This window comes from Prenolepis imparis, unplaced genomic scaffold (assembly GCF_030444845.1).
Source record: "Prenolepis imparis isolate NDT839.2.m4 unplaced genomic scaffold, iyPreImpa1.0 SCAF_5, whole genome shotgun sequence".
Classification (NCBI taxonomy): domain Eukaryota; kingdom Metazoa; phylum Arthropoda; class Insecta; order Hymenoptera; family Formicidae; genus Prenolepis; species Prenolepis imparis.
In genome coordinates this window covers 10,738,289-10,752,914 of record NW_028141163.1, presented here as the reverse complement: position 1 = coordinate 10,752,914, position 14,626 = coordinate 10,738,289, and the positions used below count along the sequence as shown (strand labels likewise).

General features: G+C 32.9%; 2 protein-coding genes across 24 annotated transcripts in view; one reads left to right on the top strand and one right to left on the bottom strand.

Moving 5' to 3' along the window:
* LOC145935871 (uncharacterized) overlaps positions 1–14,626 on the bottom strand; it is a 271,196-nt gene that overhangs the window by 61,353 nt on the left and 195,217 nt on the right. The gene's annotated exons all lie outside the window — the stretch shown is intronic.
* Raskol (Ras GTPase-activating protein raskol) overlaps positions 1–14,626 on the top strand; it is a 370,271-nt gene that overhangs the window by 336,497 nt on the left and 19,148 nt on the right. The gene's annotated exons all lie outside the window — the stretch shown is intronic.

Sequence of the window (14,626 nt, the reverse complement as noted above, 5' to 3'; positions counted from 1 at the left end):
ACAATACAAATTAATACTATGCTGACTTTAATGATGTGCACTTAGCGTAAACATGAATGCAAGTGCCGTTAATAGATTAATGACCTTGCGTGCTCGTATGATGACACAATACACTTTCCATAAAGCAGTTTCACTAAACGTATTATATTCGATATCTCTGATTAAAATCACTGAAGCTGATAAAATCGCGGTATTTGAATATAGTTTTTATTTTGGTATTTATTATTTTTTGTTTAATTATTAACAATTTATAAAATAACATAATGAACGTTACATATTTGCTGTTTATTTTAAATAGCTATCGCTGTCCATTTGTTGAAATCCTAAAATCGGAAATTAGTGGGAGAAACTTCAGTGTATTTATGATCAGACATAGCGAGCGAAAGAACCTTGAAGAGAAATACCGAAGGAAGTCGTCGAACAGGAAATTGCGTCGCTAGAAAGAGATAGGTGTCATTAGAAGGAGGAAGAAGCCGCGATTCCTCAGTTCTTTCTTTTTTTTTTTTTTTTTTTTTCGTAGAAAGAAAACTCGTGTGTGGTGCGAAGATTTAGAGCTTTTTTTTTCAACATTGTATAATCTCTCACAATATTCAACAATTAATTTCACGTCTCGGACTGATGGCTAATTAATTTTGTAGTAACACAATACGAGCAGATATCCAGAAGCCATTTAAGGAATTGTTTCGTTTCATGATAATTCTCGAGAAAACAGAGATCGAAATAAGCAGTATCACAATTTACAATAAATTTAATTGAAAAATTTGCGGTCAATGATTTAATTCATTTTTAATTAAAATATGTGAAATAATTGTTTTGAGTATTGTGCTATTTTTTCAGCTCTAAAATCGAGATTTTTTTAAGGAAGTTAGAAATTCTGGGAATAAAATTATTGCTTTTTAAATATAAAGATTATTTTTATGGTGTCTGTGGAAATCAGGATATTAAAATTATACTGTAGTTTTGGAAATTACTATCGGTTTCAATCTCCGCAGGAAATGTTTCAACTCACATCCGTGGCGCGGGTCTCAATCCGGAAATGAGGTACGAGAGGATAAAACGGAAATGTCGGAGCTTATGTAACCGCGTATTGCGATTTCCTGTAAACGCTGTAATTAATTATTTATGCATGCTCGCCTCAATCGAAAATTGTTGCATTCTAGAAATCGTCATTGTATCGACATCGCAATCGCGATCGCACACGTGAAATTGATCTCGTCGATCGTGATGAATCGCGCTCAATGTTCGTCTCGCTGCATCCTTCGGCGACTTAAGTGCGTCGCGGCGAAGTCGCTCTCTTGATCATCTTCGTTCGATAAGCGGCGACGCGAAAATGGAGCTTCGGTTTTATTCGCGCGCGAATAAGCTCTCGCGAGTCTCGCGTTTTACCGAAACACGCGTCGAAGATATTGTGATAATTAATTTTTAAAAATTATCAAGAACTCTTCCTATGGTTCTAAATAACTCAGAACTCTTAACAAAACTATGATAGCATAACATAGGGGTGTCAACTTCACACACCCCATTAAGTGCATTTCCAGTGGATTGAATGCGGACTAAAAGCCTTGCTAGTATTTGTACACGCTAATCCGCGATTCCCTTGATGCCGAAGCTCACCATTAATATCCTTACTATTTAATAGGTAGACTTAGGTATCAGCGTTCTATTCAAAATTGACTCTTTCGGCTTCCGTAAGTCCTCAATTATTCATAAGAAATTGCATTTGACGATAATACGATGCTTTTGCCTGAATAAATCACGGAAAATCCAACCGCGAGCGTCTAGCAGAATCTCATAGATCATTCATCTCTTCACTGCCTTTTTAAAATTACTATTTGCTCTCAATAATGTTGTACTATTCGAATCGTCTACAATTACATTTGTGATCATGTAAAAAATTATTTCATACTATGATTTAAAATTTGTATATATGAAAATTATATGTAACGTTATAATTATACATATGACGGTTCTTGAAATGTTATATTTATAAATCATAAATTTTATTTTTAGTTTATTCACTATTTGAAAACATGAATATTTGATAGGCAACATATAAAAAATACTAAGTAATTGCAAGCTATTATTTTTATAAGACGATGCATTTCTATAATTTGCCTCGTAATCGTTTGAATATTTTCAAGTTAGTATTATACGATATCTTTTCATATATTGCGCTTGTAAGAAAAGGTATGGGTTTTAGGTCCATGCACCTTCATTCTTATCCGATAAATTCTTCTGACTTATGCGCATGAGACTAGCGTGTCAGATCAATTTTACTTGATTTATCTCGCGCGACGTGGTCATTAATCTGCGATTATAATGGACCGATGACAAGGTTATCAAAATGCAGACAAGAAAAATGAGGGGAGATTTGGGACACAATTAACCCTTGGAATATCGATGGAGACACATGGAGATGTTTTCATCTTCTGGGTTTATTACGAGATCGCAGAATCTGTCATGTTTTTTTTTTCTTAATTAAAAGCTGAAGAAAATATAAATATATAAAATATTATGCCATGAATATATAACGCAGCTTTGTGCCATTGCAATTGTATTCTTCTTTAATTCCAAAATAATATTATTTATTAAAATACATTTTTACGAAAAAAATATATAATAATAAATATAGTAAAATTTTTTAAATTATTAAAAGTTTTAAATATAGAAAAATATTACATATTACTGTTGCATATATCTTATTGTCTTCTCAAATATATTGTATGGAAAGACTTTTTCATTTATATGTATTTTTTATTTCATAAATTTTTATAGGAAATCAAACTAGAAAAAAATAAACTTTCCGAATAAAATCCAATATACATTTTATATATATTTGTATATCTTGGTCTCATCTTATTTTATTAACAATATAAATGTCACTTTTATTGTTAGAACGGCGCGATGAATTTATTTAAAGTAAAGCGCATCAGAGTTTAAGCTTTTTGGCATTTTATTTTACGCGCAGCGGAACGGAAACTACTGTCGCGGTCCACCAGAAAAAAAAACGTAACGGCTTTATTAAAATAGAAATGGGGCTTCGGGCACGCGGAAATTATACGGCGAAGCTATTCGAAGTGGAAGAGATTCGTGCGGAGAAATCGGCGATATTTCCCTATTCTCTGCTGTCCGTATGTCGACACTTGGAAGACCCCCGCCTCATTTGTATACCGTCCGCAGTGACTGCACGCTCGTGTTTATGCGCTTCGCATAATGCATCGAATTCCATTCGTCGACAGTCGGTGACGATTTTGTTCTGAAAAAGCTTTGTCCGGCATAACAGTTTTTCTACTGCAAGCAATGTAAAAAATATATAACTAATTTGAGGAAATTTTATTATTATTATATAAATAATATATATTATATAAGTTTATTTAATATTTTTTAAATTATTAATTTATTATATTATATAATTTATTAATTTATTAATTTATTATATTATATAAATATTATATTATATATACTGTATAAATTTTATTTTACTTGCCGTGCTATTTAGTACTAAAGATCAATAGCAATGAATTAAAAAGTACTGAGGAGTATACATCTTTGTATATTATGGTAAACTGCAGGTGCAACGGGGTCATAAGCGACGCTTGAGAACCGAAGTCTTATTTGAATCACATATTGCAAAGTTTCCATGGAATATATGATGAACGTGACACTTTTGCTTAGAAACTGGTGCGATTGATCGGTAAACTAGGACGGTGAAATATTTATGAAGTATTGCCTCAGTTAAAAAACGTACATACATCGCGAGTACTATATTTGAACTTTGCTAGATACTTTTCCTAGTGCAGATCACTAAACGTGAGACTAGCAGAGGGATCGATTCGACGCTGTTCCATTTAGGGCGACTGTGAATAATTTAATGCAAGTTGACTTGTCTCATCAAGAGACCTGTCACAAATTCCTAATATAATATATTATTTTAGGTTTTTTTTTGTAATTAGATGGACATTCAGAGAAAATCGTATATCTATTATTTATATAAAAAAATATTCTCTTGATATACAAAAACTGAAGAATCCATTTCATTAATATCTCTGATATAAATTAATTTACATCAATTTATGTAACTTGTATTTTTAACCGCGTTCATTTATTTTCTACATTATCTCCAGCAATTCATTATAAAAGCTCTTTCTGATTTATGAGATGAAATATAACAATTACGTTACAATGTGCGTTCTATATACGTACATACATGTCGGAATAAATTTAAGCATTTTTGAGAGGAAGTGTTGTCCTTGGGATCAACGTCGAAAAAATATAAATATAGAGGAGAAAATACATTTGTTTAGAGAATTTCACGTGACAAATGACACTTCCGAATTTATACGCTATCGTGTGCAGAGCCTCGTAGGCACGTATGTACCACGATGCCCCAAATGTGCAACTCTGTGGAGAGAGAGAGATTGGTTGCGAAAATACGCGTGAATTTATGATCGCACGAACAATAGTCGCGTCCAAGCGATTTGACTCGCGTCCTGAATGTCGATATTTAGGAATCCATTTATACGAATTACAATGTGTATGTTCTCACCGGCTTTTGCAGACGAAGCTGCTATCGAACGTGAACCAACTGCGGCATACGCGGAATTGAATACGTCTTTGTTGAGTTTACAAATAAACGACGTCTGTTACATGAGAATTTTAGCTTCAATTTCTGTATGCATTTATGATGCGCATAGTTTATTCGTCCTGATTTATATTAAATATTCGTTATAAACTGAATTAAATTGATGATAAAATATGACACATCAAACAATCCAATGTATGTAATAATTCAATTCGTCGAATATATAGAATTAATTTTATGTTTCAGTTAATTTTGACAATTTGACTTAGATTTAATTATCGATTTAATTATCAAAATGTCAAAAGACACAACTAACAGCCTTTCACAAAATTTTCACTAGCCAAAAATATTTGCTTATTGCAAAAACACAGTTATATAATATTAATATACATTTCAAATAGAAATGCAAGAGCGAGAATGTGAGAAAATCGACATTTACAACTAATAAAAAAAATCTGCGTTGTCACGATCTACTTTTCACGCCTCGGTAATCAGAGTCTCGGACATAACTATGTATGCCTTGCGTATGTACATATATGTATACAAGAGAAACGCAATGAAATTGCATACGTAGAGATATACGCACGGACGAGAAGCAATGTTTACGATGAAGCGTACAATGGACCACACCATCGCTTATTTTGCGACGCGTAACTGCCGATGTAAATTGTGTTTGGTCATTCTTCGTCTATAAATAATTCCCCGCGGTGGACAGGTGAAAACGCGCTCGAAATCACGCCGATGTTCGCTTCGCCATCGGCTTTTCGATGAAACGGCGCGATAATGAAAAATTGGAGGAACAAGGACCGAAAAAAATCCTCCCCCCTCCCTGCAAGGCGTGAAAGGAAAATCGGTTTTTCCGGGGATGCACATGTTATATCCGAAGCAATCGATGGCAGCGCTGAAAAAATTTAGTCGCAATGACTGGAGAATTTAAAAATATTAATTATATATATTTAAAAGTACACGCGAATATTTACTAAAGTGTCTTCAAGAAAGAGAATAATTATTTATTTTTCATAGTCTCTTCGACTTATCTTTTGTCTAATCAATATCATAGAATGCATTTTAAAAAATCTACACTTATATAGACATACATATTTTACTTGATTTATGCAAATTATTTGAGCTAGTAAATATGGAGATGAAACATCGATGAAAAATTTCCAAGTTCAAACAGGAAGTATACTTAACATAATTGAACCAATTTCCAGTCTAAGCTATCTAAGGTGCGATATATCAAGCGTGAGCCCTAAGACGTAACTGACGTTTACTCGCAATCGTGGGAAGTTATTGCTTAGCGATACTCATAAACATGCCGCGTTATGCTTCTAATGCCATCCGCGAATGACGATATATATTTGCATATAAGAGTCGTGCGCGCGATTTCTCACCAACTGGTGGACCTTGCGCTAAATCACGCTTAATGGCATTGCATTGTATTAATGAGCGTGTATTAATGACTGAGACATAATATATAGTAAAACGATAAATTTAAAGTGCCAATTTCACACGTGCTTTTTGTTCGTCCGATTTGGCAATCATCCTAGACTTAATGGCGTGTAACTCTAATTAATTGTGTTGATTAACAGCAGTGGGTCTCGCTAACCCTTTCGTTCATAATTCGATCGATTAAACCCAAGTCACACCTTTTATTTGGCTTCTGAAGAGTGACTTTAATTCCATATATCAACTTCGACTATTTCAGACACTTGCACAATCGAGTTTAAAATTTCAATAAAATTTGTTATCGGCAATTTAATCAAAATATTTTATTTATATATAATTAAATATTAATATAATTATAATATAATTAAATATAATTAAAAGGAAATTAGGAATCTAATCTCCCTTGAAATTTTCTTTAATCTTTTTGACCTTTTGTGCCATTAGTCAATTTATAATTATTTATAATTATTTCTATACACATCAGACTTTAAATATCAAATATCGAGAGCAATGGAATTTACCATTACGCAAGTCGACTCAACTCGATCTTGGATGTAATCGGCCGAAATACGGCACTGAGCCCCCCGTCACGGAGCTCCCTGATCATTCAGCCTCCGACTATCACGGGGGACTCCGCTATAGCCGCGGGGCCTTTACGCACGACGAGGTACAGCACATCCTGTTTCGAAACGGCCAGTGCCCCATCTCCCGTGTCGCTCATTCTCCGCATTTTTTTTCTTTCTCTCCCTTTTCATCTGTCTTTCTCACTCCGCGCATTTAGTCACGGAACTTCGTTTCGTCTCGTTCTCTCGACCCCGCGACGATCCACGTCTACAGTGCGTGATGCTCTGGATACGTCTGATATGCCTCGTAGAAATGCCCCCTTTTCCCCCGGGGGCCCTTTTCCCGAACAATCTAGCGCATCTCGTGTAAAAGTTTCGTTAGTGTGAGAGAGAATAGCGAAACGTGCTATGCACGTGCTATGTCTGTCACATCGGAAAATATTTATGCCTACGAGAAAAAAACACATCGGCGTTTTTTTTAAGCCAACGACTGCATCGTTACTCTGTGCAGTCGCTGTTAGAATTTAATTGAGATTTTTTCCACAGATACAATTTCTGTGAATTTTTATATTTTTTTTGTTCCTAGTTCCATAACGATAAATCGAAAAATATCACTCTCATCTCTTTATGGTAATTAGTTTTCTTGACTTTATTTATATTATAAAGAGTTGTGTTTTCTACATATGTATATTCGGGACATATTATTTAAATTATTTATATAATTAATATTTAGTTTACACACAATTAATATAAAATGTTCAGTCTTTTGACAAAAAAAGATTTTAATATATCAATGAAAGATACATGGAAGCTTAAATTTTTTTATTGTTTTGATTGATTAGACATTGATTTTTAGGTAGAATTCCTTGATTCATAAAAATACAATGAGAAAGATGAGAAACTGAATAAAAGCATTGCCGAATTGTTCTTAGGCGGGGTGCATTGTCCTCCGAATAGCTCTCTCATCTATTGAGGAAACATTTTTGACCAAGTGCCAAGCGTCGATCGGAACGTGGAAGCAACTGGAGAAGGTCGAGATTCTTCCATTTAAGTTTCGAATATAAATTGAATTATTTTTATCAACGTCATATAAACTACCGCATATTTTGGGGCATTGTTTTATATCCTAAGAAAATGAAAAATGCATTTATGGTGCACTAATAAGATAGATAGTTTATATAACAATATATTATATATGTATATATTTATATAACAATGTTTATGAAAAGAGAGCTCTGATAATAATTAATAATTACAAAACTCTCCCGCTGAAAGATTTACCCTTTACAAGACTCTAACGAGAGACTGATTCAATTATCTCTATAAGAGTAATGAATTAACACGGCGGACTTTCTACGGCGCGCTTCTCAATTAGAAAAGATTAGCGTGGAGATTATTCCCACAGAGCACCTAAGTAGCTCTCGCGCAAATCTCGCGACTTGGAGGTGCGCCGTTCGTTATCTAACCAGCCGAGTATAATCAGTCGCCATCGTGTCGGTATGCGTACTCATATTCTAAGGCGCGCGTATCTCGCGCCTATAATAAACTCGGGATAACGATAGAGCGTCGATTTAGCAACTCCGTTAATCCGTCGTTGCAATCTTGCGATCGACCGGAAAATCTCGATCGTCGATCCCGTTTTGTCCCCGTGCGACAAAGCATGAACATTTTACTTATGCTGCGCAGGAGAACGTGTGCATGTCAAACGGGCGCGTGTTGCATCGACGTTCCTCGATCAGATCGGGTGCAAAATACGATACCTACGCATAAGATTTCTCTCGAGAAAGGATAGTCCTAATAAGCTTCAATGACGAAGCAGGAAACACTCTCGTCTCGTTACTCGTGCATGCATTGAATTGAAAAGCACGTTTTCGAGAGCTCGAACACGTGTCTCTCTCTTTCGAGTATATTAATTGCGAGGATTGAAAATAAGAGGATTATGATCAAAAGCACTCGCGCTTTTAAAATATTATATTTTATAATATATATTTTTTTACGTAATCTCTCTCTCTCTACAAAATATCTGTCAAGAGAAATATTTTTAAATTATAATATATACATATATATTATAATTTTAAATTTAATTTAATATATTTTTTTATAACATCTATTGCTATAACAGAAAATAACGAATATTAATAACTGTTCGTTAGAAGATTTATTTAGCGAAGTGACGCATCGACCCGCTATCTAACTATTTGACATTTCTCTTACGAGACAACCCTTCGGCGAGCTTATAGAACAGTAATGGCAAGGAGCAGCAACGGCTCGTAAATTCACGGCTGCTTCTTCACGCGGTCGATCTTAGAGAACTTAGCATCGCGATCTTATCTGTAGGCGTATATACAGCGACCGTACGTTGGTGTGCATAGATGTGATACGCACACATGAAGGAACATTTACGACGGATCGCTTTATCGAGCGACAATGCTGCCGTAAATAGCAGATGCATCCGCATCGCCGCGGACGAGTCGCGATGTGCGATGGAGTTGCCAGGATTAATTTCTAAGATCATAGATATGTATAAAAAAAGAGTGAAAGAGGAATATTTTTAATGTATAAAAAATATATTATAAATATTCAAAATATTAATTATATTATTATTAAATATTGAAAATATAAAAAATTATATATAAAAAATATATACAAAATTAATAAAAATATATTATTAAAATCAAGATAAATTATAATACTTAAATAAGATTTAAAAATTTATTGTTCTCTGCGTGTTGTGTTTTTCGTTTTAAAAAGTAGATATAAAAATTATTTTGATAAATTTATATTATTTACATGTTTGAGAAGACTGCCATCATAATATTTAAAATTAGTCGAAGTAGTTTATACCTCAATTCTTGAATATATCCGGAAAAAAATCATGCCGCTATCTGCGATAAATCTATATTACAACGTAGATGTGGATATAAAAACATCTTCTTGTTGACATGGTATCACAAATAAATAATCCGATCGTCGAGCATCGGCTCAATAAAGTCTTTCGAAAAACCAATCAGCAATAGTGGTTTATAGCTTGCGATTATGTTCACGCTATGAAATTGAAGAGACTATTTTGCGAGCATTATAATCACGCGTTGTCGCGACTTCTGACTAATATTTATTTCTTTGCAAAGTTCGCATTTTTTAAAATTAAATATATATCTAAATATACATCTAATTTTTTTATTAATAAAGTTTATAGAGTACATATGAAGAAAATATTAAAATCACAAAATTAGCAGATTTTTATTTATTATTATCAGATTTATATACTATATTATCATTATTATTATATAATATCTATAACAATATGCAATTTTATTTAAAATTATATTTAAAATTTATTTAAAAGGACTATAGATGAAGTGTTTAAAACTAAATAAAAGGAAAAACATAGAATTATAGAATATAGAATTTTTTCTGAGATTGCTATATCGAGATAATTATAAAAAAAATTATATTTAAAAATATGTATATTACTATTCAAATATTAAATATAAAATGTATGTATGTATTTGTTGTAAAAAAGTCGATTAAATTCTGCGAAAGCTCATTTGTCGCGCAATAAGATCCAGACACGGTATTTCACTTGTAACAATTACACCGACCCCATTTACGCGATTTATCTGACCCCCGCGATAAACACCGCGTCGTATCAATTCATAAATTTCCGCGGGCGGCTGCCATTGTTACGGCTCCGTATACGTCTCGCTAATGAACCAGGAGGATTCAAAGCTATGAAAAATCACAGTCGCACCCTTTTGGTCGTCGATAGCGGACTAATGAGTCTCTCTTTTTGTACGTATAAAGCATAATGCCTAAAATAGAAACGGACGAACGTAGATCGCAAAACTCTTTCCTGGGCGTGTCTGTGCCAGATGCACGTAATTGATCCTGATCGACGAATTTATACGATTATTTCTTCCATTGTATTCTTTTCAATTATTTCTATTATAAGTTCTCAATTATTTGTATTATACAATTCAAAAAACTTAGTGGTATCTGTACATCTCAAAATTAGAATTTTATTTCAAATTTAGTATTTATTTCTATTAAATTTTTATTATGTTATCTGCCAATTAAACTAATGCTAATATAGTTAATGCCAGTTAATGCTAATATATCATATTGTATTATGAAAACTATAATATTATTACATATTTTTTATGTGTCTTAATCTCATTGAATCTGTTTAATAATATTAAAACGTTACAATAGTATAAATATACCGATGTAATAGTAATCATACTACGCTTCAAATAATAAAGCAATTATTATCAATAGCAGCTATTAATTCCTTGAATTACTATCGAGCGTAGGCACCCTAATCATAGTGATTAAGTCTTCACCCTAAGCTTTATTAACTACATCTATTTAGTATGAAAATATCGTCGAGCAGAAGAATATTGATTAATATGCCGAGGTTTTTTCTTACTACAATTTACATTATAAAGTCATTATTGTGATATCCTGCCATTGAAAATTAATCCCTTCGTCCATCAATTGTTGATAATGACTATAGTCCAAGGTATCAGTGATCGAAAAGGCATCGGAGATCAATCTCTTTCGGGATATATGTCTTATAGATCTCGATCGAGAGTTCCCTTTCGCTCTCGACCGATTCGCTCGCCTCTCGGCTATCATTAGTAACCGCCGACTTACCGTCGCGATTGTTGGCGCCAAATGACTGGCGAAAGGGTTGACGAGGAGGGTGAATTTGTTCCTGCCATTACGCTCGATTTCATTCCGTCATCGCGTTTCGATTTCGATTCTGGCTCTCTCTTTGTGTCGCCTCCTCCTTCGGGCCACTCGACCGCGCACAAAGGATGCGTTTCTCCCCAGGCTGCACCAGGCTGTCGCAACCGGTGCAGCTGCAAGGCCACGAGGTAGGAAGAGTAAAAAATTGCGAGAAAAAGAGAGAGAAAGAGAGGGAGAGAGATACTTTATCGCGGTGTTAATTAACAGCCTTCGCCAACGAATAAAGCGATTTCTGCTATGCTCTTAATTATAAATTAATTTTAATAAGATTTTAACAAAATTATTATTCTACAATCTTTTTAATAGTTCAATATTACATGTATTTTTATGCTATTTATTATTTTGTATTATACATATATGAGAAAGAGAAATAGAGTGAGAGTATCTCATCAAAAGAAAAATTATTCTGAAAATAGTACTCTTCATTTTCTTGATACTTTTTGCGATTATAAATAATCTTTAAAAGCTCTCTATATTAACAATTTTGTCTGATTGAATTTAATAAAATAGATTAATATTAAATAATGAAATAAAACTGATATTAATAAAATATCAGTTGACGTAAAATAGAAAGAGTATTAAAAAATAAAGTAATTATATTTTCATCTTTTCTTTACTATTTTTATATTCCTTATTTATTTTTTTAATTTTCTCATAAAAAAACAACTATACGCGATTTCATATATTTTGGTAGTTTATGGATAATCATCTGTAAGTATAACAAACTTTAAGATTTATAGAGACCCCGGAAATATTTTAGATAGCAGTAACCGGTAATCGTGAGTTTCTACGACACTTCTTGCCGATGAATCGTAAACTAAGAATTAATTAGTAAGTAGCACGCAGATACAGAGAGCACTAGCCTTTTATGAGGCTCGTAAAAAGTTGATTTGGCAATCACCTTGCACGATCGCGATTTTGCGTTTCGTTTCGCCAATATTTCGCGGTCACGAGATCATAGATGCAATTTGCCCGTCTTAATAAAGATTAATCAAGCTAAAACTAATTAATAAAAATTATATCTCTATTCTTTCCCTAGAAAAAAAATCTTACATCTATATATTATAAATACATGTATCATCGGGAAGTGTCACTAATAATGTTACAACTATAGAATTTATATAATATAAAAATAATGCACACATACAAATATGACAGATATATCAAAAGAATAAATGGCAACGATTATTATAAAAAATTTTTTTAAATGTTAATTAATTTTACTCTAATATTTTTTCTCATAATATTTTTGACTTGCGATTAATTTTACGTATGACGTCGTGCAAAATAATAATTCATCCGCAAAGATAATTGATCTGGAAGATATACGTAGGCTTTGTTCACTCTTCCTTAAGTAATTTCCATCTTTAGCAGAGCATATACAAGCGCACGGAACATTCACGCATACATCTATTTAGCTTTTACACGCCTTTTATACGTTCCGGCCGGAACCGCTCCAATTGGCCGGGCAATTTATTTTCGAACATCTTTATTTACCGTGCGACGCATCGTAAAAAGAGCGAAACACGTTCGCATTAAGATTTTACAGCTGAATCCAATGTGTAACCGCGATGAGAGAGCGCAAACTTATCGTCATCATAACCAGTATAAAGTATATATCGCTACCATTCACGGCTTATTCAATCTCTGTTTGTTTATCGGCAGAAAAGTTTCAAGGTTGTTGAATAAATATCCAATAAAGTTTGCATTATTCTAATAGTTTCCATTATTCCAATTTGATAATTTTTTTCATTTTTTTTAATAATTATATTTCATTTTCTAATATTCGACAAAAAAATTGCATTTTTACTTAATTATAAATAAAAAATACATAGATTATAAAAGATATCTTTATGTAATTTTTATTTTTTACCTATAAAATTCTTTCAAGGAACAATAGAAATAGAATATTTACTAGACATTTAATAATTATGGTTGCGTGATGATGTTTCGTAATCATATTCACGTAATAACTGCAAGATGTTTTGAATGCACATCTTCCCATTGCGAAAATATTACGTTACATATTTTGACAATGGAAACTTACAACCGCATATCTGGTTTCACTTCACACGAATCTTCCATAAGAGATCCTGTTTCTACATACATGTGACACGAGACATATTATCAAATATTCCTAAATCTTTGCAATTTTAAAGCATGTTAATTTAATTTTCAATTATGTTAATTTATTATATTAATTTATATTATATTATTGTTAAGTTATTAAATTAATTAATTATATTATTTTTATTTTATTATTTTTCATTATTTTAGATTAGATGTAAATCTCACAAATTTCGCGCATGAAAGACTCTTTATCGTAGTTCAAAATTACATAACTGTTTAAGCATACATTCGAGACTATGTTGTGCTTTTGTGCACGCGCATACAATTGTATCTCTCACTTATTATGGTTACTGTAATAACGTAAACAGAGAAGTATGCGTATACAAGGTGTTTCGAAACATGAAACGTAATTTTAAAAACATTTTTATAATCAATTTATAATTTGAAACTGATCAAACATTAAATATTTTATCAATTGTGTCTTAATATTTTATACATTTATTTGAATTTAAGTGAACATTAATTTTTTTAAATTTCTATTAGATATTTAATTACACTTCAAATACTCAGTTATCAAAAGATCTTTGAACTTCAATGGCTAATAACTCGAAATAACTATCAACACTCCAATCTTTCATCACGTGACCGACTGTAAATTAATCGAGAAATCTGTTACGAGATTATGAATTCAGAAACACTCTGTATGTGTATGCAAGCCTTTACACAGGAGCGCGAGAATAACTTGAGATCCTTGTACGAGGCAAGCATTTAAACCGCTGACCGTAAACAGAGAAGCCCGGGAGAGAAAGGCTTGGGAGGCACCCTAGGTTCTTGTAAGGGCGTTAATTACGGGGCTTGCGCGGGCTTTTGGTTTTTTTTCTCTCGGTCGATTTCCGTTGCCGGAAACGGAGTGCCTCTTGCCGGGTAAAAAGATGCAATAAACGTCGAGTGCGCGCGACCATTTACTCTTGGTACACTTACTCGGTACATTTACCTAGTACACTTTGAAGTGATAAATGTGCGAGTAAAATATAACTTTTGTTTTTCTTAAAAGAAAAAAAGAACTGTCGGCCTTTACTTAATCTCTCTGTGCGCACATTTTTAGATACGCTAATTCAACATTTCTGTCTCTCATTTGATGATATTGTGACGGTAACACTGATGATAAAATAGCATATACGACAATTTTAAATATAATTGAAGAGAATTT